This window comes from Zootermopsis nevadensis, unplaced genomic scaffold (assembly GCF_977971745.1).
Source record: "Zootermopsis nevadensis isolate Lab colony 2312 unplaced genomic scaffold, Znev_1.0 Znev_ptg000022l, whole genome shotgun sequence".
Taxonomy (NCBI): domain Eukaryota; kingdom Metazoa; phylum Arthropoda; class Insecta; order Blattodea; family Termopsidae; genus Zootermopsis; species Zootermopsis nevadensis.
In genome coordinates, this window is record NW_028259154.1 from 10,350,541 (window position 1) to 10,376,724 (window position 26,184).

Consider the following 26,184-nt stretch of genomic DNA (forward strand, 5'->3'; position numbering starts at 1 on the left):
TAATTGAAATATTGGGAATACCTTATTAAATACGAGTATATACACACAGGGTCTGTCGAATATAAAATTAAACATTCGTAGTACCATATTCGTAACTGATGACTAGCGAAACATATTTCAGAATGTAGGTAATTAAAATGCAAAATTTGGAGGTGCATAATGTCAATACCAAATTTCGTGAAAATCCTTCAGATGTTCCACAGGTTGAAATGAAGGACACACATAGGCACATTGTTGTATCATAAGTTTAATTTAACTAGCCACGGTGGTCTAGCGGTTAGAACGCTGGCATTGTAATCCTGGGGTCTCGGGTTCGATTCCCGGCGGTGCCCGAATTTATAACTTGTGTTGGGCAAGGCCGTGGTCTAGGCAACACGGAGTTTTCCCCCGGGGGCTTCCCCGGTTTCTCCGTGGCATCCCAACAATTACTCCATTCACACACAGAAGAAGGCAATGGCAAACCACTTCTGGATCATCTGCCAAGAACGTATATGAACAGGTCCCAGTCCGAGAAAAGGATGAAAGGATCCAGTTCATATGGACCTGTCGTCAGACAGAACACTAAATAATAAATAATAAGTTTAATTTAAAGAAGGTAAGTAAGATAAGATGGATTCCAAGGATGTTAAGGCAAACGCAGATTTATTCCTGGTGCTTAGCTACGCATCACGACATGCTGACGTATGGAGGAGTGAAGGTATAGCTCTACGCATTCTTAACATAGGCACTGGATTAAGATGGAAGTTTCACTTCAGTTTTTACCCCGCTGTCTTCTGGATAGGAGGCTACACGGACCTCAGAACAGGTGTGGTCCTTGTACGTAAGAGGAAAATATCGCCTCACTATTAAGTGTAGATTAGATTGAGCTGGCCAAGTGACTGGTTTTTATATGCACGTGTTTGAACACACATTCTGACTGCTTGTTTTAGGACATCTGCGTGTCACAGTTTATTCATAAATATTTGAGGCGTAATGACTTCTGGAACTGAGCTGTGAGATTAGCAATCTGAACTTCTAACACTTGGTAATTAAGAGGAGTAACAATTTTCGTACTTATTAGAACTGTAATTGAGTTTTGAATTTCAGGAGGGTAGAAGGTACTAGACGTCTTGTCTCCGCCTGTGTTCCTTTAGTCAAAATACCTGACTCCGCTGATTTTAAGCTCTGTTAGACAAATAGAGTCATACTGAGACACACTGGTTTTAGCCCTCCAGAAGTCTAAGTGAACCAATCCAACTGTTATTAATTGTTACGTTAATGTGTTTACGTTGTGAACTAGTTTGTTCCAATAGGTTTGTTACCGACCTTAAGAGTTTTCGCTGACTCCAGTGACGCAGTGCAGTCGTCCCGCAAGGTCAGAGCTTGTGCCAGAAAGTTTGAAGTTTTTCATCAGTCTTACCAACTGCCAAAATAATGAAGTCATTAGAAGTGATATGGAGTTTGTTCTCTGCAGTCAAGATGAACCGTGAAATTGCTTGCTTCATGGCGTCTTACGTTCTGTTCTTTACACAAACAACTAAATTAAGTGAACAGTCTGCAGAACTCTTGTTACGCAGTCAGTGTGTGACCCGCAGATCTGAAGACGTTGCCTCCAGCTTAATTTCGATATTGCAGCAAGTAGATGTAGTATAGGATGGTTTATGTTAATTTTACAAACTCCGTGAAGAAGACATTCCTGAAGCTGATATTCACTCAGCTAGTCAAGAAAATTCTGTACTAAGTCACGAATTCGGAGCCACAGAATGCGGTCACCAGAGTTGTTAGCTCCCACAGAACGTCTAGTTTGGAGTTCTGCCCCTTTTCAGCTGTCTTAATGGATTTAGTAGGTACTGTATTCGCATCTGTCTGCCATCTGGTGGCCATCTGCATCCGCAACATGAGGATGAACTTAGGGTGGTTATTTCACTAACACCCCCAGAAGTTTGCCCTGTTAACATCTGTATTGCTTGCTAACTCATCAAGAAACATGTCTTCCAACTGACGAATTAGGTGCTTGAGTCAAATTTCCCTGCAAAGTGACTTCTGCTTTTCTGAAGTCGTAATTACGTAATTTATTTTATTTGCCCTGTCAGACGAAGACTTCAGTTGCGCCTGTGAGTGGCGTAATTATTGTGGAGAAATACCTACTTGTACACAACATTCTGTGTAATTGCACAATTAGTTTCCTTCGTAACTTAATCCGATCTTACCACAAATTGAGACGGGCGTGACGTCATAGAATGAAACTCTAGTGTAATTTTCCCTTGGCTCGTCACGTATGTTGATTCGGCCATGAGATAACAGTTGCACGAAAAATAACCTTAGGCATTTTGCTTTAAAGGTAGAGAAAATGCTTCTTGTGTATTCCCTGACCTTAAAATGAAAAGTGTATAAATGCAAATGGTACGTTTACAATCTCAAAAATCGATAGTTCCGTTCAAATACAACAAGCTGTCACTATTTATTTATTTTTCTTAGAGTTTGTCGGTAATAATACGACAAAAACTTCCTAATTATAACTCATCGTTCCCACAGATAGAAATTAAGAAATATTTATTCTCAGACGTCACAACTAACGTTTCTTTTTCTCACAATTCGTTTCTTTATTGCATTTTGATAAGTCTGGTTGTCCATAAAATAATCAGATACATTTTCTTTGATTACTGACAGTTCAGAACCGAAATTTAACCTGTAAACCACTGGTACTACGAGGTGCGATCGGAAAGTTTCAAGACTGTGTCAATAGAGGGCGAACCGGATGTAGTACGAGCTTCTGCCTTTAGGGGGTGCGACCTACATTCATAGTGAATCAGTGTGCCAGCCGGCATCATCGAATTAGCATTTGTTTCTTAGTTACGGGCGTTTTGGTAGTGCATTACACCGACCCTCCTGCGATTTCGGAATGGCGTGTGCATCAAATTTTGCCAAAGACTCGCCAAAGCGGCTACGGAAACCTATGAAATGCTAAAGCAAGCATTTGGGGAGTCCGCAATGGGTCGTGCACAAACTTTTGTGTGGCATTCACGTTTTAAAAATGGCCGAACCTCTGTCGATGATGACGAGCGTTCTGGACGACCATCTTCGAGCACAACGCCCGAAAATGTTACGAAGATTCGGCAGGCCATTCACGAAGATCGACGTCGTACGACTTGTGCGACATTGTTGGGATAGGCTATGGGACCTGTCAGCTGATTCTAAAGGAAGAACTCCACATGCGACGCATCCTGTCTGAGGACCAGAAGCAGAATCGACTTCTCGTTTGTCAGGAGCTCAAAGATCTTGCAAGAACCGACCCCAACTTCCTTTCTAAGCTCCGTGTAACTTCTTCCTCTTCCCAAAGATGAAAATTCAGCTAAAGGGAAGGAGATTTGAGACGATAGAAGAGATTCAGGCAGAATCGCAGATGGTGCTTGACAGGCTGACAAAGAAAGATTTCCAGGGATGCTTCCAGGCTTGGCAGCGGCGCTGGGATCGTTGTGTTCACTCCCAGGGGAACTACTTCGAGGGTGATGGATGAATTTAATACCTGAGATAAGTGTACGGGTTTTTATAGGCGCAGTCTCGAAACTTTCCGATCGCACCTCGTATTTCTACCTTCCTGCAACATGCAAGCCTACAGTGACGTCACCGGGCCTGTCGCGTCCCAGTGTATTCAAGCACTGTGAGATACGATCTGTTAATTCAGAGTGGATGGTGGAAACAACTGCAAAAAATATATGATCAAACACGGATTTCTATATCAGCGATGTTACCTCCACTGTCCCCGCTATAGGGACCAAATTACATCAGAATTATTAGCATGCAAAGAGCTGCACCCGTTTAACAAGGTTTGGTTTCTTTCATTCTGCATATTTAAGGGTGTAAATATTCACCTCAATTGTCATCTTCCTATTTCTTCCTACCGCGTTTCTCACCCCCCTCTGACTCCCACAAACTGCATGTAACCCGCGGTCCCAATCTCGGTTAAGCTGTTACCGTGATAAATTGTCACCCTTAAGACGGATGCTCTAAGCACCTCGGAGACGTCGGCTAATTTGTACGACAGTAATCAGCGGAACACCCAAGAAGACAGCCATCTTCAGCATAGACCTAATTATCTGTACGATTACTTGTAGTACAACGTTATTACAGCATATAATGTAGCTTCTGTGAATTTATGTTTGATGTTTACGTCTTTAAGTTACGGATGAAAAAATCCAGATATGGAGGGTATTTGCGAATATATTGAAAAAGTAGTCACGGACAGCCTCAAACTTTGGTTTGGGATAAGGAATTACAAGTACTCACCACAGAGAATCAGCGTGTTAGAGGCCGAGAGAGAAGTGCTGATACTTGCGCAAAGGACTGATTTTGGTCGTATGAGATGGACTCGTCCGAAGCACGCGCTAGAGGGGTGTCAGCTTCAGTTGCTTTGCAGTTCTAGCAGTGTTTAGTTCGGTGCGTCACCGCAGCTGGGGCTGTGCGACCCCCACTACTAATGAACTCCCCTCTCCCGGCTTACGCATCGCGCATTTAGGTGCCACCACTACTCGCGCGACCTCTAGAAAATGTTATGCAGTTATTAGGACTTCTTAGGCTTTTGTGAACACGGAAATTAACCTTAGGGTTCCATAAAATGCGAGGAATTTCTTTACTAACTGAACATACTATTAGCTTTTCAAGAAAGACTGTGCTCCATGGCGTTAGGCACTCAGTCAGGTAGTTAGTAGTTAGTTTTCCACCATGCACATTAGTATATAGTGTATATTCAGCACAGACCAGAAGCTGAATAATCCCATTCAATTCCAGTACATCTTATTTCTTTCAACCTTCCTGATCGTGTATTGCAAAGATTATTTGAAAAATCAATTAAAATAAAGCATCGCCTTGTTTGGAAGCCGGGATAGCTCAGTCAGTTTAGTAACTAGGAACGGGCTGGATGGTTCGATCCCCGACTGGGGCAGAGAATTTTTCCTCTAGCCTCTGCGTCCAGACCAGCTCTGGGTCCCACCTAGCCTCCTATCCAATGGGCACCGTGGTCCTTTCCCGGGGATAAAGCGGGGTGTGTTGCCACCCCCATCTAGTACCGAGGTCAAGAATGAGTAGGAGCTGTAGTTCTCTCCCCCCAAGCGACCCACATGGCTTTACTTTACTTTAATTTTTCGTTTTGTTTGAGACTGTACTGAGTAAGAAATATGTCAGATGAATATTTTCCATCACGGGTTTTACTATATATAGGTTCCATTAAAGAGATGAAGTCCCTGGTACTTTACTAAGCACCGCGTCATGCAGACGTATGATACAATGAAGGTAATTCTCCACGCATTCTTGACAGCTTCACTGAAAGAGAAAAGATTTCACCGAAGTGACAGAAATCCAATTTCTTACTAAGCCTGTAGATAGCTGGAACGCACTTTAAATTTTATACAGCGAGTATTTTTGTCGGCCGGAAGTTTATATGCGTCGTCTGAACCATCCTTAGCGTAGAATCGATACATGTAGTACTCAGCATCAGGGCCGTAAGGACACTGGAAACGAGGATAAATTTGCTTTTGGATTTGGTTTAGAAATATCCGTAGAAAATAACTCAAGTTAATGGATTCTAGAGTAGCATGCAGAAGGCTACATCTTTGACAGCTCTAACTCTACCGGCGAGACCGTGATTTACTGGAGGAAAACGCCACTAAGAAGGAACTGATCAGCTGTCTAGACCAGCTCTAGGGAGGTTATGGTGCAGTGTGTAGTATCAAACAGGCAGTGATTGGCATTTAGATGGGCTATGCAATTATCTAAGATAGCTGAAAACACAGATGAGATGGCAGATTTTCAAAAATTTCTTGATCAGCAGGAGCGAGGTTATGTTAAGAGTGTGAAGTATCAAGAAGACAGTGACCGATAGCAGATCGTCGTTGACGAACATTCGCTATAACGAACGTCACAATTCATTCAAAATTTCTTAAAGTCGCCAATAGATAGAGTTCCTTACAAAATGAAATGCCAAACGTATATTGAATATAATTGTAAGATTTAAATTAATAAACTTTTAAAATTGTATTTATTACAATAATTATCAGAAAATTATTATATGATAATTATACTGAAGTGTTCTTGGTTAATTTAACTAATCTAACCATTAAAAAACGTTGGTTTACATGCCAGGTCGCGTAAAATGTTTTCTCGTGGGAAAGAAATCGGTGATTCCCCCTATTAAAATATATTGTATTGTAAACGTATCGTATAGACCAATGGTATTCAACCTTTTTTGTTTGCGTACCCCCAGTTATAATTTCTCTTTAACTTTGTACCCCCAAAGTTGTTGGTGTATAATTCAAGTTATACATATTATATAATCTGCATTTAAAATAAATTAAATAAATTATATTAGTGATTATTCAGTGTTTGTCATAAAATATACATTTCTTTAAATTTCACGTACCCCCTAAGATGTCTTCGCGTACCCCAGGTTGAATACCACTGGTATAGATCATTCGATGTTTAGTACATGGTTTTAATGCTTTAAAATGGCTGCTAACGTACACGATACGTATCGTAAAAGCTCATGAATGGAAGATACACATAACGAACAACGTCTTGGAACGGAACTCGTTCGTAAACCGAGAGTTGCCTGTAGTTAGACCATCAATGAGGAGAATTTGTAGTTGAGTGTACAGGCAGTATGAGTTAAGTTGATCTGCGTAGAAATCAAACGCCGTTGTATACAAAATTACGTCGTGGTAGTTTAAAGTTTTCGGAGTGAAGATGAGACAGTGGGTGCTTTAAATAGTATAATTTTTATAATGAATTATTCTCGTATTGAGAACCATCTTGTCCTCATCCTCAGGGTACTGAAGTTGAGATTATGGAATGTAATTTTTATATATGAATACTCTACAAGGCAGTGGTATATGTCAGTATGAAATGGCTGGAGTCAGAATACTGATTAAAATGAACGCAACAAGGATAAGATGTGTGTCTCCAGTTGCGTATGCGAAGTAATTTACTATGTCCTAGCGTGTTATAAATGTGTTCATTAATTTTCCCGACGTGCCAATAGCCGCTCGCGGTCAGCAGGCTGAAAACGAAAAGGTTGGCACTTCTGAGAAGAGCTCTCTTAATGAATGAGTGAGGCGTTTGAGGGGGTCAAAGGACCACACTGTATCAACATGCCCTCTGAAGATATACGGGCCAAGTACGCTACTAATTGTTTTGATTGGCCCCGCTTCAGGGAATCCCCTAACCCGTTAGAGTTTCACGAGTGGCAGCGCCGACAGTGGGGAGCGGAGGTGTAATAAGGACGTGACGTCACAGCTGCTTCTAAGTTTTACATTTTGACTTAATAAATTTTGTTTATATTTCGTCTTCGTGACCCATTTTCCACAACCATATGTCAGAACAGAGTTCACTGATGTTAGGACGAATATTTTATTTTTACTCTTCCAGAGATGTGTTGAATAAAAGAAATGAATTTAAAAATCCTGCCGCCTTTCGGCCATGTTGAATTCTATTCTTAATTTCCCAAAACCATTGTTGTCAATTACCACTTCTATCGACCATTTTAAGTTGGATCTCTTCAATTGTTTGTAATTAGCTGGTATTCCGTAATAATGATTGGCTATTTATTCTTCTCCTCCTTCTCATTCTTCTTACACTCCTCCTTCTCATTCTTCTTACCTTCCTCCTTCTCATTCTTCGTATACTCCTTCTCCTCCTCATTCTTCCTACCCTCCTCCTTCTCATTCTTCCTACCCTCCTCCTTCTCATTCTTCTTACACTCCTCCTTCTCATTCTTCTTACCTTCCTCCTTCTCATTCTTCGTATACTCCTTCTCCTCCTCATTCTTCCTACCCTCCTCCTTCTCATTCTTCCTACCCTCCTCCTTCTCATTCTTCTTACCCTCCTCCTTCTCATTCTTCCTACCCTCCTCCTTCTCATTCTTCCTACCCTCCTCCTTCTCATTCTTCTTACACTCCTCCTTCTCATTCTTCCTACCCTCCTCCTTCTCATTCTTCTTACCCTCCTCCTTCTCATTCTTCCTACCCTCCTCCTTCTCATTCTTCCTACCCTCCTCCTTCTCATTCTTCTTACACTCCTCCTTCTCATTCTTCCTACCCTCCTCCTTCTCATTCTTCCTACCCTCCTCCTTCTCATTCTTCTTACCCTCCTCCTTCTCATTCTTCCTACCCTCCTCCTTCTCATTCTTCCTACCCTCCTCCTTCTCATTCTTCCTACCCTCCTCCTTCTCATTCTTCTTACACTCCTCCTTCTCATTCTTCCTACCCTCCTCCTTCTCATTCTTCCTACCCTCCTCCTTCTCATTCTTCTTACACTCCTCCTTCTCATTCTTCCTACCCTCCTCCTTCTCATTCTTCTTACCCTCCTCCTTCTCATTCTTCCTACCCTCCTCCTTCTCATTCTTCCTACCCTCCTCCTTCTCATTCTTCTTACACTCCTCCTTCTCATTCTTCCTACCCTCCTCCTTCTCATTCTTCCTACCCTCCTCCTTCTCATTCTTCTTACCCTCCTCCTTCTCATTCTTCCTACCCTCCTCCTTCTCATTCTTCCTACCCTCCTCCTTCTCATTCTTCCTACCCTCCTTCTCATTCTTCCTACCCTCCTCCTTCTCATTCTTCTTACACTCCTCCTTCTCATTCTTCCTACCCTCCTCCTTCTCATTCTTCCTACCCTCCTCCTTCTCATTCTTCTTACCCTCCTCCTTCTCATTCTTCCTACCCTCCTCCTTCTCATTCTTCCTACCCTCCTCCTTCTCATTCTTCCTACCCTCCTCCTTCTCATTCTTCTTACACTCCTCCTTCTCATTCTTCTTACCTTCCTCCTTCTCATTCTTCGTATACTCCTTCTCCTCCTCATTCTTCCTACCCTCCTCCTTCTCATTCTTCCTACCCTCCTCCTTCTCATTCTTCTTACACTCCTCCTTCTCATTCTTCCTACCCTCCTCCTTCTCATTCTTCTTACCCTCCTCCTTCTCATTCTTCCTACCCTCCTCCTTCTCATTCTTCCTACCCTCCTCCTTCTCATTCTTCTTACACTCCTCCTTCTCATTCTTCCTACCCTCCTCCTTCTCATTCTTCCTACCCTCCTCCTTCTCATTCTTCTTACCCTCCTCCTTCTCATTCTTCCTACCCTCCTCCTTCTCATTCTTCCTACCCTCCTCCTTCTCATTCTTCTTACCCTCCTCCTTCTCATTCTTCCTACCCTCCTCCTTCTCATTCTTCTTACACTCCTCCTTCTCATTCTTCCTACCCTCCTCCTTCTCATTCTTCTTACCCTCCTCCTTCTCATTCTTCCTACCCTCCTCCTTCTCATTCTTCCTACCCTCCTCCTTCTCATTCTTCTTACACTCCTCCTTCTCATTCTTCCTACCCTCCTCCTTCTCATTCTTCCTACCCTCCTCCTTCTCATTCTTCTTACCCTCCTCCTTCTCATTCTTCCTACCCTCCTCCTTCTCATTCTTCCTACCCTCCTCCTTCTCATTCTTCTTACCCTCCTCCTTCTCATTCTTCCTACACTCCTCCTTCTCATTCTTCCTACCCTCCTCCTTCTCATTCTTCTTACCCTCCTCCTTCTCATTCTTCCTACCCTCCTCCTTCTCATTCTTCCTACCCTCCTCCTTCTCATTCTTCTTACACTCCTCCTTCTCATTCTTCCTACCCTCCTCCTTCTCATTCTTCCTACCCTCCTCCTTCTCATTCTTCTTACACTCCTCCTTCTCATTCTTCCTACCCTCCTCCTTCTCATTCTTCCTACCCTCCTCCTTCTCATTCTTCTTACACTCCTCCTTCTCATTCTTCCTACCCTCCTCCTTCTCATTCTTCCTACCCTCCTCCTTCTCATTCTTCTTACACTCCTCCTTCTCATTCTTCCTACCCTCCTCCTTCTCATTCTTCTTACACTCCTCCTTCTCATTCTTCCTACCCTCCTCCTTCTCATTCTTCCTACCCTCCTCCTTCTCATTCTTCTTACACTCCTCCTTCTCATTCTTCCTACCCTCCTCCTTCTCATTCTTCCTACCCTCCTCCTTCTCATTCTTCTTACACTCCTCCTTCTCATTCTTCCTACCCTCCTCCTTCTCATTCTTCTTACACTCCTCCTTCTCATTCTTCCTACCCTCCTCCTTCTCATTCTTCCTACCCTCCTCCTTCTCATTCTTCTTACCCTCCTCCTTCTCATTCTTCCTACCCTCCTCCTTCTCATTCTTCTTACACTCCTCCTTCTCATTCTTCTTACACTCCTCCTTCTCATTCTTCCTACCCTCCTCCTTCTCATTCTTCCTACCCTCCTCCTTCTCATTCTTCCTACCCTCCTCCTTCTCATTCTTCTTACACTCCTCCTTCTCATTCTTCCTACCCTCCTCCTTCTCATTCTTCTTACACTCCTCCTTCTCATTCTTCCTACCCTCCTCCTTCTCATTCTTCTTACACTCCTCCTTCTCATTCTTCCTACCCTCCTCCTTCTCATTCTTCCTACCCTCCTCCTTCTCATTCTTCTTACCCTCCTCCTTCTCATTCTTCCTACCCTCCTCCTTCTCATTCTTCCTACCCTCCTCCTTCTCATTCTTCTTACCCTCCTCCTTCTCATTCTTCCTACACTCCTCCTTCTCATTCTTCCTACCCTCCTCCTTCTCATTCTTCTTACCCTCCTCCTTCTCATTCTTCCTACCCTCCTCCTTCTCATTCTTCCTACCCTCCTCCTTCTCATTCTTCTTACACTCCTCCTTCTCATTCTTCCTACCCTCCTCCTTCTCATTCTTCCTACCCTCCTCCTTCTCATTCTTCTTACACTCCTCCTTCTCATTCTTCCTACCCTCCTCCTTCTCATTCTTCCTACCCTCCTCCTTCTCATTCTTCTTACACTCCTCCTTCTCATTCTTCCTACCCTCCTCCTTCTCATTCTTCCTACCCTCCTCCTTCTCATTCTTCTTACACTCCTCCTTCTCATTCTTCCTACCCTCCTCCTTCTCATTCTTCTTACACTCCTCCTTCTCATTCTTCCTACCCTCCTCCTTCTCATTCTTCCTACCCTCCTCCTTCTCATTCTTCTTACACTCCTCCTTCTCATTCTTCCTACCCTCCTCCTTCTCATTCTTCCTACCCTCCTCCTTCTCATTCTTCTTACACTCCTCCTTCTCATTCTTCCTACCCTCCTCCTTCTCATTCTTCTTACACTCCTCCTTCTCATTCTTCCTACCCTCCTCCTTCTCATTCTTCCTACCCTCCTCCTTCTCATTCTTCTTACACTCCTCCTTCTCATTCTTCCTACACTCCTCCTTCTCATTCTTCCTACCCTCCTCCTTCTCATTCTTCTTACCCTCCTCCTTCTCATTCTTCCTACCCTCCTCCTTCTCATTCTTCCTACCCTCCTCCTTCTCATTCTTCCTACCCTCCTCCTTCTCATTCTTCTTACACTCCTCCTTCTCATTCTTCCTACCCTCCTCCTTCTCATTCTTCTTACCCTCCTCCTTCTCATTCTTCCTACCCTCCTCCTTCTCATTCTTCCTACCCTCCTCCTTCTCATTCTTCTTACACTCCTCCTTCTCATTCTTCCTACCCTCCTCCTTCTCATTCTTCCTACCCTCCTCCTTCTCATTCTTCTTACACTCCTCCTTCTCATTCTTCCTACCCTCCTCCTTCTCATTCTTCCTACCCTCCTCCTTCTCATTCTTCTTACACTCCTCCTTCTCATTCTTCCTACCCTCCTCCTTCTCATTCTTCTTACACTCCTCCTTCTCATTCTTCCTACCCTCCTCCTTCTCATTCTTCCTACCCTCCTCCTTCTCATTCTTCTTACCCTCCTCCTTCTCATTCTTCCTACCCTCCTCCTTCTCATTCTTCCTACCCTCCTCCTTCTCATTCTTCTTACCCTCCTCCTTCTCATTCTTCCTACCCTCCTCCTTCTCATTCTTCTTACACTCCTCCTTCTCATTCTTCCTACCCTCCTCCTTCTCATTCTTCTTACCCTCCTCCTTCTCATTCTTCCTACCCTCCTCCTTCTCATTCTTCCTACCCTCCTCCTTCTCATTCTTCTTACACTCCTCCTTCTCATTCTTCCTACCCTCCTCCTTCTCATTCTTCCTACCCTCCTCCTTCTCATTCTTCTTACCCTCCTCCTTCTCATTCTTCCTACCCTCCTCCTTCTCATTCTTCCTACCCTCCTCCTTCTCATTCTTCTTACCCTCCTCCTTCTCATTCTTCCTACCCTCCTCCTTCTCATTCTTCCTACCCTCCTCCTTCTCATTCTTCTTACCCTCCTCCTTATTCTTATTCTTCTTCTTCTAGCTCTGCAGCGCTTTATGAGCCCTGGCTTCCTGAAGAAACCTCCATTCATCTCTTTCTCGTGCTGCCATCCACCAGGCCTTAATTTTTGAGGTTTTAATGTCGTTTATGATTGATTATTTAATTGTGTCAAACATATCGCTCTGTTACACGTTTTATCAGAAGTTCTACTTTATAAATACAGTAATTAGTCAATAAATACGTTAAAACTTTGCCATTTCATAGGTCAAGCTGCTCCGCCCCGATCACAAAATTTATCTCATGCATTTTGATTAAATAGAATATACATAGACTAACAAAATATATATAGAAGGTATAGTTTGTAGGATTTTAGGTTTTCACGGCTGAGAGTATGAAGATGGCTGTCTTCGGGGATGTAGCTCCGTGTGGTCTGATAGACGTTTACCAACGTTTCTGAGGTCGTTGCTTCATCTATCATCAGGGCCACCTCTAAAACTCTGGTAAACTTCTTCAAGAATTGATACCAGAAATTAACCATTCTTACTGAATTATAAACCACGGTGGTCTAGCGGTTAGAACGCTGGCCTTGTAATCCTGGGGTCTCTGGTTCGATTCCCGGCGGTGCCCGAATTTATAACTTGTGTTGGGCAAGGCCGTGGTCTAGGCAACGCGGAGTTTTCCTCCGGGGGGGGGGGAAGTATTCCTGTGTTTTGCTTATGTAGTCTTGACTTTATAATTATTGTCACGTTTTACACAAACTATTCACTGTTTGTCATTCTTCGTTTGAACTACAAGTTTCCACCGATCGTACTTCAGCTATTTCACATCGTTGATGAAAATTATAATTGTTACGTACATTACATTTTTAGTATGTCAGTAATAAAATATTTAAGATATAACCAAATAATCAACTGGAGGTATGTTAAAATATTTTTTACAAATGACACGGTATAATATTCTGTTATTTTAATTGGATTCAAGGTTTTCACCGGATGAGTCTAAAGATGCCTTCTTCTGCGTTGTTGCGCCGTGCGGTCTGGTAGAAGTTTACAGACGTTTCAGAGGTCCTTGCTGCCTCCATGTTCAGGGCGATGAGCTGGTGTACTTATACTAGACTAAACGGTTCTACAACTCAGAAGACGTCCATATTGTTATTTTTCCGTTAGTTTTATGTGATTATATGTTCATTCTGTAATATTGTATAATACGTGATATGAGATTTAATACATGTAAAAATTTCTTGTCTGTCATTTAGCTTGTTTTTCGTGTTTATCTGCCGGAAAAATTACTTTACATTGTCTCGAAAATTGGATTATTTTAATCTAAGTTACATTATTAATTCATTTGTATTTGTTTATATCTAGTTGAAATGTATGGAATTTTAAAATTTTCGAAAGCTTTCGTTCCTTGGATTTTCCTATTATTTCAATAATAGTTTTTTCCCATGTATATGTTCTGTATCTACAGATCAATTAGAAATCCGGAAGGGACGATACCATTAGGAAGACCTAAACGTAGATATTGTTATTTAGATGGATGTAATTAAAATATTTGGTGGAATATGGACTGAATTTATCTGGCTCGGATTAGGTTCTGATGAGATGATCTTTTTAATACGGTGTTGGTACTACGATTTTCATAAAAGAAAGGGAATTTTTTTGACAATTAGAGGGAATATTCTCACTTCTCAAGAAAGACTGCTTAGTTACTTAGTCACTAATAATAGTGGTTTAGTTTGTCTCTAAAAGTTTATTTCAATTACCACTGCTCAGTTGCGTAATTGTCGGTCACCCGGTTAATTACTTAATTTGTTAGTTGATAGTTTGTTAGTTTGTTAGTTTGTCTGTCTTCAATCCAAATTTTTCGCCCCTCAAATTGTGAATGTTTGTAGTTCATTGCCACTTCGACCTACTGCACTATTAATTCTAGGTTAATATCGAAAATTATCGGTAATTAATATGCGAATGTTTAATAGTGTAGATAATGGCAAATATAGGTGTGTTTAACTTCATATACTCTGTGTGCACAACATGTTCGCAGAAAGCCATGATTTCTGAGCTGTTTGACGAGGAAATTTAGTGATATTGCATTGGTAGGCGTGTAGCAGGGAGTTATTGGCAGTAAAAAGGTCGACAGTTTGTGTCAATATACAACCCATTTGTTTTCAGAAATAATTTACACTTAGTAAACATGTATTTCTGTCATTCAGTGGCGACAAACATCTACAGTTGGCAATTAAGGATATGGTTATTTGGTGTTTATGGTCTCAAATTACATAATCACCATTACAAAAACAATATTATTATTAACTGGGCAGAAATATATACGCAAATTAGATCCGTCTCTGCTTTATTCGATTAGGTTAACTAATTCAGAACCGTCTCCGAATGTAATTCAATTGACAATCGCGTCCTCCCCACCACCAATCCATGTACAGATATAACATATATATTGTTCATCACTGTCATCATATCCCACCCCACTTCTCTCTCTCTCTCTCTCTCTCTCTATTAAAGTCAGGATTACTTTTAGGATTCGTATATTTAAATTAATGACTTCTAACTGAAAGTCATAATTATCTAGAAGTTCCTGCAACTGGCGAATTGGACCGAGATCTTTCTGGGTTTCTTGTTAGTTGGTTTACAGTTCACTGTAGCACCTGTACACTTTTTATTACTCCTTTCCTGGTTAAATACGAAAATTAAATCCAATTACATTAAATACCTTCGTCAAATTCTTCTCTGAAACTTAAAATTAATAAATGATAATAAAATTATTATTTGTAACTTTGGTTGCTTTGCATGTGAGAGGTTTCATAAAATAAATTAGTTAGCTGAAGCCATCTGCATTGTTAACAACATTGAAAATTCACAAGGGCTTTGAATTGTTTTAGACTAGTTTTTAAAAAAGTTGCAGGATTTTTATTCCATTCTTCCTTATTTCAGACATCCACTTCTACGCACTTGTATTTTAGAAGCCTCTCTTCATGTGCGTTATGATTTCTTGTACCTGCAACACTTAAAAATTATTGCCTGGGCTTTGTAATAAACCGCTGTCTAAAAAACGTAAAGATTAAAATAATAAAACTATAATTTTTCCTGTAGTTTTGTATGGGTATGGATTCTGACACTAAGGGAGGAACATAGAGAGAGGGTGTTTGAGGACAGGGTGCTCAGAAGAATATTTGGGCCCAAGAGGGATGAATTACTAGAAGACTTGAGTTTCATAAGTTGTACTTCTCCCTAAATATAATTAGACTGATCAAATCAAGGAGAATGAGATGGGTAGAGCGTGTAGCCCGAATGGGAGATAAGATAAATGCATACAGGGTTTTGGTGGGCAAACCAGAAGGAAAGAGACCACTGGGAAGATCTAGACGTAGGTGGGAGGCGGTTGTTGGCTTCTCAGGAAGGACACTCCCTGTAGTAAATTGTAATAAACCTGATGAAGCTGTCATTGAATTATGATGTAAATCTTTGTTTATCTCTTCTGAGGAAAGAACCTTCAATGCCGAAGCTAGTCTAATATTTAAGAATGTAGTCTGTACTTTACAAACGTTGCAGAGAAACTCTGTCTCTAGCCCTGAAGATGAAAGCAGCGTGCCCCTCAGAAACGTCGGTATCTACGTGCACGATCATACCCCAGACCGTGTCTCGGAATAACGGTTTGAGTCGTCTCAACAGCTGATTCTCTTATTTTGTTGCGGAAATCTTGCAGCTGCTTAGTTCTCGGAAGGAACCCTAGTTTCAGTTTCAGATAAATTTAAACTGAGTTACAACGCGACGCGCCTCTGAACGAGCTAGTTAAAATCTTTTGCAGACAGCTGAATAGAAAAGTGCGTGAGAAAACACGTTGTTTGACATCTGTTGCTAGTCGTATTTCTAATCCAGCAGCTACTTGAACAAAAATATAATGTCATAGTAGCCACATGGGTTAAAATAGGTCTATAGTATCAGTGACATTAATTCGTCTTATTTCAACGTCTATTAACACGTGAATTTACACAGAAATTTGAAACTTTCTTATGCTACTCACGAAGCCCGTGTCCTTTTCGTCTGGATGTAGTGAGTCATATTTGAAAATGGTGTAAGAAGTGTATGCCACGATATGTTAGCAGTTAGATTTGTTTTTCCATTGCAGTAATAGAGATTACTGATTGTTATTGAAGTTCAGAGTGGATCGTATGTCGCTTTACCAAGATTATACACACCACATTAATGAAGAATCTGTTTAATCACTTTATATTAGTAATAATAAGTAAATAAACAAAACGAAAAAATTGATAGTGGAACCACGGTTCCGGAGAATTAGACGTAAATACGTCTATACAGAAAGGAAGTTTATATATTGGCTTTATTCTAAATATTTCCTTTATACATGCTTTACAATTGAGTAAAGTTTGATTAAGACATTGCTTATTTAACTTAAATTAGTTACGCTTAAGATGGGTCTGTGGTAGCTGAATGTAATGTAATGTAAAGTAATGTAATGTAAGGTAATGTAATGAAATGTTTTATAGGTAACAAAATGCCGAGTAAAAAATTGAAGTTTCCAAGGTAACATAAAAATGCAGTTACACTTTTTCGTTTCACTTTTTGCCGAATGACACTGACCCGAAAATATAGACGTATTTACGTCAAAACAATATTCGATGGTTACCACTGTTTACGGGATGTACTCAAAGATTTTCATTGAAATAACGTCTGGAAACGGTTTCGATAAATCAATTTATGAACCACTCTGTACTAGTATTGTCCCATATACAGAAATGGTATAGAAATAGTTAAATGACTTATGAATCGATGAGTGCGTCAGTTCGTAGTTATTACAGAGCTAAGGTTGAACTCAATCCACGTTTTAGCCTACTTTCGTAGAAGTAAAACGGAAGTATGTATATATATAAGATTTCTATGCTGTCTGGATTCATTTCTCCCTTTCATACATTCAACTATCTTCGTTTTACGAAATATCATGATCACTGTGCCACGCCAACAAAGTACAATTCGATAACTTACATTTACTAATAACACCATGGCGGACGTACGAATTTATGAAGTGTGATTGACACTAGCAGAACATATTAATGGATTATAAAGGGATAGCATTTCGAAAAAAATATAAATATTGGAAATGAGCATATGAAATTTGGTTTGGAGTTAGATCATGAATGAAGATTACTGTCTTCAGGGACGTGTAGTAGGAATTGACGGACGTTTCAGAGGTGCTTATTGCCCCCATTTCTACCAGACTACATAGTGAAACATACCTCATGAGCATAACTTTCATACACGTGATAATCTGAAATATCACCTAGATAATAAACACGCCTAAATGTTATTTATGAAATCTTGTTTATGAGCAAAAACTACAAGTGATGCAAAATTTTGAGGTTATGTCTCACAGATTTTACATTTTATTATTTATTTAGTGTTCTGTTTGACGACAGGTCCATATGAACAGGATCCTTCCATCCTTTTCTCGGACTGGGACCTGTTCATATACGTTCTTGGCAGATGATCCAGAAGTGGTTTGCCATTGCCTTCTTCTGTGTGTGAATGGAGTAATCGTTGGGATGCCACGGAGAAACCGGGGAAGCCCCTGGAGGAAAACTCCGTGTTGCCTAGACCACGGCCTTGCCCAACACAAGTTATAAATTCGAACCCGAGACCCCAGGATTACGAGGCCAGCGTTCTAACCGCTAGACCACCTCATCTTAATATTATTTAGTGTTCTGTCTGACGACAGGTCCATATGAACAGGATCCTTCCATCCTTTTCTCGGACTGGGACCTGTTCATATACGTTCTTGGCAGATGATCCAGAAGTGGTTTGCCATTGCCTTCTTCTGTGTGTGAATGGAGTAATTGTTGGGATGCCACGGAGAAACCGGGGAAGCCCCCGGAGGAAAACTCCGTGTTGCCTAGACCACGGCCTTGCCCAACACAAGTTATAAATTCGGGCACCGCCGGGAATCGAACCCGAGACCCCAGGATTAGAAGGCCAGCGTTCTAACCGCTAGACCACCTCATCTTAATATTATTTAGTGTTCTGTCTGACGACAGGTCCATATGAACAGGATCCTTCCATCCTTTTCTCGGACTGGGACCTGTTCATATACGTTCTTGGCAGATGATCCAGAAATGGTTTGCCATTGCCTTCTTCTGTGTGTGAATGGAGTAATTGTTGGGATGCCACGGAGAAACCGGGGAAGCCTCCGGAGGAAAACTCCGTGTTGCATATACCACGGCCTTGCCCAACACAAGTTATAAATTCGGGCACCGCCGGGAACCGAACCCGAGAAAATTTATAAATTTATATTTAATATTTAAGTAATAAGTTTGTCCCATGAGTAAGATATGCTATAATAACAATAATAACTATCTGTGACATATTTAAAATTTAACGAAATGAAACATTGACACTAATTAATATATTTAGTAAACGTTTGTCAATATTACATCATTCCACAGAAAACTTGTGTTGTCACAAACACAATCTGGACATCGGAAACATACGGACGTCGACAAAAATACAAATCTAACGCCAGCTTCGCTATACTGAAGCACCTTCGTATTTTTCTCCGGAACATGGACAAAGAATAATACAGTTCGTATTATTAAGTAAGCTACATGTTCTATTAAAAACTGTAGCACATTTTGTGTAGATAACCGAGGAAATAAGTTGATGTAATGATGATTCTAATAATGTATCCACATTACAAACACGTAATAAAACATTCAAAATTAATGTTTCAATAAATTTGGAAATTACAAGACATTTGTGCAGATAACTGAGAAAAGACAACCTTCAGAACGTGAAATCGTAACATAGGCGTGTTTAGGCTATAGTGCGCCTACGTCAGTTGTCAATGACCGAAATTAGGCCTATTTGATTTTTAAAAACAATTGTAAATAGCATTAGTTTACCCGAGACAGACCTTGTTCCTAAGGTACATTATTTTTTAATGTGTGTTACATGTATTATATAATTTTATTGTTAGAGATGATTATATTTTACGACAGCGTCTTTTGAATGATTAATTGTATTGAATTATATTATTCTATCTATTTACCATTTTACAGGGTATTTATTTCGATGTACCCGAGACAAACCTTAAACCTAAGGTATAGTATTTACGAAATACATTTTGTTTTTTTAATACGTGTTACGGGCATTAAACATATTTCGCGTGAGGCATTATATACTTTACACGAGCGTCTTTCCAATGATGTGTGATGTTCCTAAAATGGCGGTTTTATGAATTTTCCTGATGTCATATTCGCCCGGAATGTTGGAAAAATATTTTTTGTTCAAGTTGCTCTTATATTTATTGGAATTACTTTTCCTTTTTCCATCTACATTCGTTGTGTTTCAATATGATATTATTATTATTATTATTATTCCATGATTTAAGAACAGAACGTGCATTGTGTCTCCTGGTCGGTGTATACGAGGTGCGATCGGAAGGTTTCCAGACTACGGGTATAAAAACCCGTACACTTATCTCAGGTATTAAATTCATCCATCACCCTCGAAGTAGTTCCCCTGGGAGTGAACACAACGATCCCAGCGCCGCTGCCAAGCCTGGAAGCATCCCTGGAAATCTTTCTTTGTCAGCCTGTCAAGCACCATCTGCGATTCTGCCTGAATCTCTTCTATCGTCTCAAATCTCCTTCCCTTTAGCTGAATTTTCATCTTTGGGAAGAGGAAGAAGTCACACGGAGCTTAGAAAGGAAGTTGGGGTCGGTTCTTGCAAGATCTTTGAGCTCCTGGCAAACGAGAAGTCGATTCTGCTTCTGGTCCTCAGACAGGATGCGTCGCATGTGGAGTTCTTCCTTTAGAATCAGCTGACAGGTCCCATAGCCTATCCCAACAATGTCGCACAAGTCGTTGATGGTACGACGTCGATCTTCGTGAATGGCCTGCCGAATCTTCGTAACATTTTCGGGCGTTGTGCTCGAAGATGGTCGTCCAGAACGCTCGTCATCATCGACAGAGGTTCGGCCATTTTTAAAACGTAAATGCCACACAAAAGTTTGTGCACGACCCATTGCGGACTCCCCAAATGCTTGCTTTAGCATTTCATAGGTTTCCGTAGCCGTTTTGGCGAGTCTTTGGCAAAATTTGATGCACACGCCATTCCGAAATCGCAGGAGGGTCGGTGTAATGCACTACCAAAACGCCCGTAACTAAGAAACAAATGCTAATTCGATGATGCCGGCTGGCACACTGATTCACTATGAATGTAGGCCGCACCCCCTAAAGGCAGAAGCTCGTACTACATCCGGTTCGCCCTCTATTGACACAGTCTTGAAACTTTCCGATCGCACCTCGTATTTCAGCAGAGACCAAGCGATTATATTTTTTCCACGCAACGTCGATTTTCGATTGTTTCAGCTTCTGTAGTTTTCGCGCCAAGTTAGCGCTTTTGATGTCAGCCACGGTGGCTCGTTTGAGATATTTTTTATTCTAGCCAGGAATTAGCCCCGAGCCCGTGTTTTGGGGTACGCCTACAAATTCACCCAGAGCCAAGAGGCTTTATTAGCGAGTTTCCTGGGTTATTGCGCGTTGTTGGCTGGTAGAAATTGACCGACATTTCTGACGTACTTACTTCTTCCATCATCAGGACGATGGTCAATTTCTACAAGAGGACACGATTCAACGTGCTAAATGACTACCAGCTTCATTTTCTGTGATTTAGGCCTGTGATCACAGATGGCTCTGATATTGGTGTAATTACGATATAATTTTAATACGCTTTGTTAGGAAAGTGTCTTGTCCTAGACAGTTAGACTCCCCAGGGGTAATAAATCTTTACGTTAACGTTCTGGCATTTTTTTTGGTGTTGTGGGTTGTAACGCCGTGTGGAATAACAGGCTGCCAACGTTCGGGGAAAATACTACCCGGTCCCCAGTCCTGACAGTGGAGGTACATAAGTTGGTATCTACCTCAAGTCCACACGGCATTACAGCCAAGAAGACGAACATCGACGTGTGTAATCTTGTCTAGTTTGTTTTCAAAAACACTATAGGCTATATGAAAACAACAAGGCTTTTCGATTAGGCAATAAATTACAGGTGATTTATCATAATGTTCTCGGATATATATTTGGATACAAGAAGAACGAAGTGGAGGGGGGGGGGTTAAAGAAAGACGACACAAGTTCAAAATGAAACCTTTAGGGAAATCAAAAGAAACATTTCCAGAATCTTAGTCACTGAAAATGTAATAATATTTTTATTTTGTATCAATGCATTTATACGTATTTTAATTTATTTACATAGTTACATTTATGTAGGCACTTTACGTTTACATAACTAAGGTAAAAGGAACTAGAATTTTTTTAACTTGAGAAACACAAATATACAGGCAGAAAATCATTTTTTCACCAATGATTTTATTCTAGACGAATACGACATTTTTAGGGATTGTTTACCCGCTTATTATTGCAGACGTAACCCACAAGATTGTAAAAAAACTAAAATAATTTATTTTCGACTAATTTTGGTTTTAATAGAAACCCCTCAGTTGTGCTGTCTAGGATATTATAATATCTGACTATGAATTTCGTAACGTTTTGATACACTGGGCAGGGATTAGGTAGACAGCACATTTGGTATGAAAATCTCTTGAAGATGGCTATTTTTAATACCGAAAAGGAGATGGAGGATAATAATTTGGATCTTATTTGAACGACATTGTGATAGCGTGAGGTGGATTTAACTATCTTATATCCATTGACGAAATTTTGCTTCTGAAGTTTTAATCATTTTGGTTCTACTACGACACCGATGTTTCTACGTATCCTGTCTACAATTTCATGAATTAGATTGGAAAGTCAGCTGACTAGTGAAGCGTCTCACAACCGGTTTGCCGCGTCAGAATAGTGTGCTGTCACGAGGTCTCAGGTGTGCCGGGAATTTTTTAAATAAGAAATTGTATATTAACAAATTATAGTATCTTATCCTAGACCGACATCGATAGTTTAATTTAATATGTCTTATGTTTTTTTTTCTTCATATATCTGCATTTTATGGACATGCAAGGTTGCATACCCCCTTTTAGTAAGGCGACATTTTATATTATGTCGTAATACGTCGTTGAATTACAATGTGCCGCGGGTGAAAAAGCTTGGAGAACACTGCAAACCTGCGCTCAATTGTTTGTGTCATTCTGCAATTCATTCCCGTGTTCTGGCTGGCTGTCCTACTTATAAAATGCGGGTTGGAAACCACGAAGTGATCATAACCTGTTTTAAATCCCAATACTTGTCTGAGGGAGTTAAAGAAAACCACGAAAACGTCAGGAGAATCACCGACCTATTGAGCGAAAAGCAAACTGTTCACGAATATCCTGTATAATTCGATGCATAAGTAACTAACGCAAACGATAAGACGTCATTAAATCAGGAAACAAGATACGAGGGTAAATGAATGAAATGGAACCAAGACGTTCGAGCAACAGACTGTTGAATGCTAGACGTAAAGACTGGCTCGCTGGGAGCATGTCTCATCTATTCGCGGCCTACCATTGGTCGAGCCGCGCTACCAGCGGCCAGCGCATGTACTTCAGAATCTAGTGAGAACAGGTCAGTTCACCCGGCCCCCGTGAGCGCTCCGGGTCGGAACTAGTGAGGTGGCATGTCTCTGTCTTCTTCTGTTTCCGTTGTTCGATAGTTTTGTTTGGTGTATGCGTGTATTTTGTTTTGTGTCGTCTGTCAAACCGGTTGCTTCGAAGAAGGATGGCAACAATCTTTACCGCTGTTTTGAAAAACATTTAACCGAAGCATAAACTAGTTTCGTGCGTGAAGTTGCAATGGAGATGTGACAGACATCTGACAATCTATAGGTTTAATTTGTAATTTCTGCACCGTGCAATGAATTAGAATTTTATGAGCCGTTATAGATGTCGTTAAAGTGGTGACATTTCTAAAGTATTTGTTGTTTGTATAGTTTCTAATTTTTTTATTTTACGTGTTTATAGTGTTAATGTAATGCAGCATCGTTTGCTAATTTTATGTCTTAAATGACTATGCAGTAAGGAGGACTTTGATGTTTCATATTGTGCATCATTCTACCAGTCATATTTCAGCCAGCAGTTCAAGGTAAGAGTAAATAAATAATAAGGAAGTATCTTTGATATTCTACCATATTAGACGTCTCCTAGAAAACAGCTGTCAGTATTAATCCTCTTGCTACATCTACAGCTAGGGTTGTTTTTTTATTTTCGTTTAAAAATATACCAAAGTGTATTATTATAAATCATCCAGATACTGAATATTGAATAATAGTTCTGAAGATGGAGCGAGAAAAATTCTAGTCCCAAAACAACAAAGCAAGCAATCACTTAAAATACATAGATGTATATGGCAAGATAATATTAAAAGGGATGTTATACAAATATCTGAAGGTGCGGACTATTGAATTTTGCTGACTATCGATAATCTCCAATTTTTGGCATTTTTGCGAGTACTGTGATGAATCTGCCGATTTTCATAAACGCAGAGAATTTCATGACCTCCGCTATAAATGTGACTCATGCATCACTGTAGAACGGCGTAGTTCGTGGCTAGGAGGTTTTTAGAGCTCCTTTGCTGGCCGGTGGCTTACTCGAGTGTGGTGTGTCGACACTACTAGGTGTTCAGATTCTGAACTTTTCTTTGATCAGGTAAGGAACGATCAGTTGAAAATGTATATATTTCTGGTAAAAACTTTTGTTGTAACGCTTCAGCTGTTGGTAGACCTGTTGACACAACTCCATATGCAGACCGTTACTCGTGTTTTTATTCGGTATCTCCAGACAAATCTTGTGATGGGAGTGTAAGAAATAAATAAACCACGTAACAAGTACTCGGAAGATGACTGTCTGATGGTTTAGTAGAAGGCCACCGAATTTTCAGAGATGTTTGTTGCCTCCGTTATAAGGGCGGTGATGATGATTGAATCATCATGAAATTTTAAAATTAGATTACCGGATTAAGTGCGATATTCTAGAAGATAGTTATTTTTATAATCGTCGCTGGGGGAACCTGAAATATCGCGAAATGAGACAGGAAGATTGTGTATTATGTTGAAATTTAGTGAGGTAATTTATTTTTTAGATAGTTGGATTTATTTAAGTGTTCTCTCTTGGCTCAGTTGCATTAAAGAATGCGCTTTGAGATCAGGATGTGTTTCATCGTCACAGAATTCAAGAAGGGACAAATCGTATTTGCGTTATTATATTAATAAATCATCGCTGCTGTAGAGAATATGTTTTTTTTTAATTTTTGTGAACTCTTATAAAAGTTACCAAAATATAAATGTATAGACCGTCTTTTGTCCTTGTCGCAATTCAAACTGACTTATAACTCAGTGTACTAAATTTTGCTAAGATCTGTTCTTCTCAGATATCCTTAAATTTTTATTTGTTATTTTCATAATATGAGGCTTCATATCATCAGTAGTTGTGTGTGTAGGCCTGTATTGTTTTCACCAAAGACTGCATGCATATTTGCGCCACGTTCTGACTGGCGTGTCGCAGTACGTACCACTAGTCGAACTTGAAACGTAGATTAACGTCGTCGCTGGGGAAAGGGAGATTGTGAGCGTGTGTTGATTTACCCCGGAAGCGAAGAATGTGATAGCGGACATCCCTTGCAGTCTCCAGGTGAAGGGGCGTTTCCCTGCTGCAGACGCGGAGGCTTGTGGCCTCAAGACGCGATTTGAAAGTGAATGAGGTATTCCATTCCGAAGAAGTAGAGCGGAAAATGGAGAACGTGTCTAGAAGTTTTGGCAGAAAGTGAATATAAATGTATTACGTTTTATGTTATAGAAATTCATGGTGATTGTGGATATTTGTTCGTCACTCAGAACTATGAGTCAAATAGTGGCGTTGGCAAAATTGGGGGTAATAAAATGCTTACGAAATTTTAGCTGGAAATCTTGAAGGGGAGACGCCACTAGGGAGACCTATTCGAAGATGGGGTTATATTAAAATTTATCTTAAAACAAGGAGTTCCAGGCAAAATTCATAAAGCCTGCAGTATTATTAGGTCTACACCGATTTATATTTCTACAAATTGCTCTGGGCTTACGTGCAATAACAGAAATCAAAATCAGATTTAAATCAAAATTAAACAGGTGCAGAAAGAATGCGTAGATGCAATGCAATGCAATGAATTTTATATCGATCACCTTAATAATAAATAGGCATATATGAGCAATACATAGATATTTAAAGTCATACACATTCAAAGAACATGTACAATCACTCCATTTCGTTAAACCGAAAGCAACAGAATGCATTTTTCAGGGAATACAGTGTTTCAAAATGTTAAAATTTTTATTGTACATTATTTATTATTTTCTTCGTCAATTTTTATTAACGTGCGAGAATAACTTAAATAAATGCAGTCTCTGTGTTAATTATATCACGTCATATATTTGGAAAATACTAGGTACGTAAAAATACATTTGGACTACGTTAAATTTGTAGAATATGACCACAAAGTTACGCATTTTTGAAGATGGCTGTCTTCTGGGTTGGTGCACCGTGTAGTCTGGTAAAAGTTTACAGACGTTTCAGAGGTCCTTGCTGCCGCAATCAGGGTGATGAGGCAACAAGGACCTCTGAAACGTCTGTAAACTTCTACCAGACTACACGACGCAACAACTCAGAAGACAGCAATCTTCAGACTCACCGCCGTGAAGATTTCAAATCTTACTTAGACATTTTGTCCTGTTTGTAATTGATTTCTTACTAACAATACTTTAAAAGTGTTAATGTTCTATCTCCAATCCAGATTTAACATCTTTAGCTCCATTAGTTCATTAGTTATAGCTGACAAAGTGTAATTTAAAGAAAATTCTCTCGTTGCCACCACGTTGTTTTACAGACTACAAAAAAATGTTTCATAAATTTTGCATATTTTTCGAAGATCTATTACCGCACTTTCTTTCTGAACATTTTGTATGGTCTGTGTTTTATGAAGCAAA

At 40.3% G+C, this 26,184-nt stretch overlaps 1 protein-coding gene across 17 annotated transcripts in view; it reads left to right on the top strand.

Moving 5' to 3' along the window:
- SPR (G protein-coupled sex peptide receptor) overlaps positions 1 to 26,184 on the top strand; it is a 619,021-nt gene that overhangs the window by 409,297 nt on the left and 183,540 nt on the right. For 3 of the 17 annotated variants that reach the window (XM_087353868.1, XM_087353869.1, XM_087353872.1), the window contains exon 1: positions 22,795 to 23,312. The exons of 10 other annotated variants lie outside the window; for them this stretch is intronic. The gene's annotated coding sequence lies outside the window, so the exon portion shown is untranslated. Of the gene's footprint in view, positions 1 to 22,792; positions 23,313 to 23,820; positions 23,876 to 26,184 lie in introns of those variants that run through there. 4 more of the 17 variants (XR_015536570.1, XM_087353867.1, XM_087353871.1 and 1 more) reach the window with 4 other exon arrangements.